The sequence below is a fragment of the Gallinula chloropus genome, assembly GCF_964237585.1.
Source record: "Gallinula chloropus genome assembly, chromosome: 5".
Classification (NCBI taxonomy): domain Eukaryota; kingdom Metazoa; phylum Chordata; class Aves; order Gruiformes; family Rallidae; genus Gallinula; species Gallinula chloropus.
The window spans coordinates 81,018,177-81,022,683 of NC_140090.1; positions in this window are offsets into that span (position 1 = coordinate 81,018,177).

A 4,507-nucleotide genomic window follows, 5' to 3' on the forward strand; every position below is an offset into this window, starting at 1 on the left:
AGCTGCTCCAGCCCTCTGAGCATGCTCTTTATCCTTGAATCCTCTGGAAAATCTGACTCACAGGGAGTTCAAGGCTTTGCAAACCTTTCAGTGTGGGAGAGGATTTAACTTTGCCATCAGCGACCGGTTGTTTCATAAACTTCTGACTGTGAGTACATTTCAAGTATTCAGGATAACGTGGGTTCTGTCTTTCACACTTTGAGATGGCTGTTTTCCTGATGCTTCAAGCAGAGGCTCTGCCCATGAGCAGGAATCTGCCCTTGGGTAACCTCACAACAAGCCATTGCTGTCCTGCCAGGGGTGTGCAGTGAAGGAGGAGAGGACCTGGAGGAGAGGACCTGGAGGAGAGGTCTCCTCTCTTTCTGAGATGTTCTTCCTTGGATTAATTTATGCCCCAGGGTGACATAGTTTTCCTGGGGAGAACAAGCCAAATTCCTTCACCACTTGCATAGAAAAGTCCTGGCAGTGGGGCTGGGGCAGCTGCAGTCGATGCTGAACTGATGCTGCTGTTGGTGGAGAGGCAGGGTGAGTCCAGTGGAGGTTACCAGGACAGTCAGGGGCTGGAGTTTAGCTGTCTGGACTGGAAGGCGTGTGCTCTGACCAAGGTTTTAAGTGCAGAAGTGAATTGAAAGAAAGCAAATAGGTCCTTGGCTTTCAAGACATTAGTTTTCAATGTTCATATACTTCATCTGTGCCACACAGCTGCCAGAGCTTTAAAATAATCGTGGAAGGGATGCCTAGAAGCAGAAGGCACGTCACTTTGAGTTCCTTCAGTGGGACTGAAGCATTACTCTTCTTTATTGCCCTTCCCTGGTACATCAGATGTAAATGGACATGAAAGGTGTAATTTCCCTGGAGACTGGGATGAGGTTTTTGTCAGGTTTGGCCCTGCATCCTGTCATTCTGTCTCCCCCTCTGCCTGACGTTGTCATGTCTCTGTCAGAGCTGTCCACTGATACTTACATAATTGCCTGAAGCTCTACTAATTAATAATTAGCATTCACTTTCCTCTTCTGCATCTTGAACTGGTTTTATTTTTGTGGGCTGTGGTGGAGCTGCTGCCTGTGAGGGTGCTGAGCTGGCTTTCCTGAGCTGGCTTTCCTGCAGAGCAGAGCTGTCACCACACATATGAAAGGATGCTCATTTGGGGCATCTTCAAAACAAGGTTGGTGCCTTAGCTTCTCTCTGCAAGGGTTCCCACTGAAAGACACTCTCCCTTTCCCTCCTTCCCTCCCTCCTTCCCTCCCTCCTTCCCTCTTTCCATCCCCCCCAGCTCTGCTTTGCAATAAAGACCAAACAACAGCCCCGTGAGCTCATTCTAATGAGGGTGAAGGGGGTGACCCTGTACATCACTTTGATTCCTTGGAGAGGTTCATCACAGCCTCACAGGATGCTATTCAGGTGTCTAGTTGGCTTGGACCCCCACAGAATGTTGGGTCACTGGAGCCTGTTATAACAAAATGCATTTAAATAGTGGTTATGGATAAATTTTCAAAGCAAGGGGGGTGAATATCAATGGTCCATGGTCAGAGAAATTCCAAATCTCTGCTGAAGCTGCTCTGGGGCAGATTTGTGTGTGTAATTTGCCTTGAGCTGAGGCTATTTTTATTTTCCATGTGTGGGAGAGTCTGTTAGGAATGCTAATGAGCTATTAAAATAATCTGAGCTGAATGGTTTTCTCTTTCCCAGGTAGTTCTGTTGATGAATCTCTGCTGTAGTATCCCTGCTAAGTGTGATTCCTGTTCATTAAATAATCACACAACATTAGAAGCTGAAAGAATTCTACACAGGGGGCCCAGAGAGACCTGGGCTCTGGCTTCCCATGTCTCAGCTTCTAACCCTTCCTTTGATTTGCACGTCCTTGCTCTGATCAGGAGAGGGGGATGGAGCCTTCTCAAGTTAACATAAAGGTCCTGTTGGCTCAGGAATATTTTGGAATAGACCCTAAATGAGGAAGCACTAATCCTAAACTGCTGGTCTGCATGACAGCTGTGGAAGTGTGTTACTCATTTACTTATGGGGTTGTCATTTACTCTTGCCTAAGATGTTGCTAATTAGCCTTGTCTAGAAAGACACCCCTCTTTGCAGCTCTGGACTCACTTCAGGTATAAAATTTGCATTGATTTCTTGGAGAAAAGGTTCAGAGAGTCCATTGTCACTGAACTGAGCTGCAAATCCTTGTCATGACAAAGCTGCTCTGACACTCAGGCTATGCAGTCCTGTTTAATTCCTCACCCTGGGATTTGTTCTGCTCTGTCAGTGGAGTAGCTGCTGTCTCCAGTCATTTAGCAGCAAGTTGTGTCAGGACCACGGTGGAAAGAAGAGCACAAAGAGCATCTATTTGTGGGAGAGCTGGTAGAGTTTGGAAGGAAGGCTTCCAAAAGTCCTGCTTCTTGGTGTGGTTGAGCCTCTCTAGCTGGTAGCTGTGGCCAAGAGGGAGAGTCCTTCTCCATCAGCTGTGCTGCATCCAATTCTTCCTTGCAGCAGTGCTACAAAATTTGCCAGGTGACCCAAGGAGCTGTTTCAAGGAGCTAAACTGGGAAAATCATGTCTGCTAGTTTTGGAGGGCAGTTTTTTCCTGACCTAGGTGGTGGTGGGATCAGACAGGCACCAGTGCTGGTGGCCTGAGGTCGCTTGGGCTCTGCTGCATGGGAAAGCCAGTCTGCAAGGAAAGCCTGATCCCTGGCTCAGGGCAGGGAGCCACCAGTGTTTTGTCTTCAAGGCCAGGTTGGATGGGGCCCTGGGCAACCCTGTGTAGCTCCAGGCCTGGAGGTTGGTGTCCCTGCCTGTGGCAGGGGGTTGGAGCTCTGGGACCCTTGGGGTCCCTCCCAACCCAGACCAGGCTGGGATTCTGTGATCTTCAAGAAAATGAGCTCAAGAGACCCCCTGCTCCTGAAAGTGTGCTTTTAGTAACTGAGGCCAAGGTGTGAGGAGCAAACTGTTCACAGCTGCTGGAGGTGCAAAGGCACTTTCCCCAAAGGGAGGGAGCCTTGGCTGAAGATCTCACTGCTGGCACTGCACTTGCCTCTCTCTTCTGTGGTGTTGAGGTGCAGGGCACAGCAATTGCATCTCCAGGAAGACATGAAATAGGCTTCTCTGCTCTGAAACGTTCTGTTTTACAGCAGGAACCACTGTAAAAGATCCAGTGGGGAAAAACTGATCTCTGCTTGTGACATCTGTAAAGTCCATGTGAGCTGCTCATGTGGAAAAGGCACCATGAGTTTTATTCATATATAAATATATACATGTGTCATTATCACCAATATATCTTAGATAAACACTGTGTTACAGCATTTTTTAGAAGCCTGTCACAATTTTTTCTAATGTATACTGGATGTCAGTCTGCTTCTGTTAACAGTTACCTGCAGCCCCTCTCCCCCTCTGCTCTGCCCTGCTCAGGCCCCACCTGGAGTGTTGTGTCCAGTGCTGGGCTCCCTGGGATCAAACAGCCAGGGATCTCCTGCAGAGAGTCCAGAGGAGGGACAGAGATGCTGAAGGGCCTGGAGCATCTCCCCTGGGAGGAAAGGCTGAGGGAGCTGGGGCTGTTCAGCCTGGAGAGAAGAGACTGAGAGGGGATCTGATCAATGGGGATCAATAGCTGAAGGGTGGGACACAGGGGGCCATGGGCAGCCTCTGCTCAGTGTCTGTGGGGACAGGACAAGGGGCGATGGGTTCAAGTTGGAGCACAGGGAGTTCCCCCCAATGTGGGGAAGAACTTCTTCCCAGTGAGGGTGAGGGAGCCCTGGGACAGGCTGCCCAGGGGGTGTGGAGTCTCCTTCTCTGGAGAGATTCCAGCCCTGACCTGTCCTAGGGACCCTGCTTGGGCAGGGGGTTGGACCCCATGGGCTCTGGGGGGCCCTTCCTACCCCTGTGACTCTGTGATTCTGTTCCCTGCTTCTCAGCTGTTTCCTCTCTGAGCAGGATGTCTCAGTTCAGGTGTGGGGTTTGGAACACAGGCAGTCACCTCTGCATGCAGGAGGGGAAAAATATGAAGGTATTTTTTCTTCCTGGAGAATCAGTCATTTCAGTCTTTTGGCTAAAAAAAGAAGCTGCTTCATTTCCTGGTTTATTTTGGAGATGCTGAGAAGGTTTCCTGACAAGAAAGAACCTGGGCAGCAGTGTCCTGCTCTGCAGGTCAGGGTCCCCATGCCCTTCCCAACACCAGGATGCTTCGTGTCTGAGCTCCCCACGTTGCCAAGGGCAACAGCTGCGATTTGAGAGAGCACTAAAATAGGCAACTCTGCCTCCTGGAGCCACACTGGTCCTGCTCCAGCGTGGCAGGGTGCAGCTCAGGAGCTCTGTGTAGCAGAAGGGCAGGTTGCCCCGGGCGTGGGGACCGTTCGGGGTGCTCCAAACCCAGGGTAGGAATCTTCAGAGGAGCTTGTGCAATGCATCTTACTGGGTATTTACCTGTCTAGCAGAAAGCAATAGGTGAATGTTTTCCTGTTTCCCATGTTAGAACCAAAGCACAGAGTATTTCCAATGGTTTCTCCTCTTTTATTTGAAA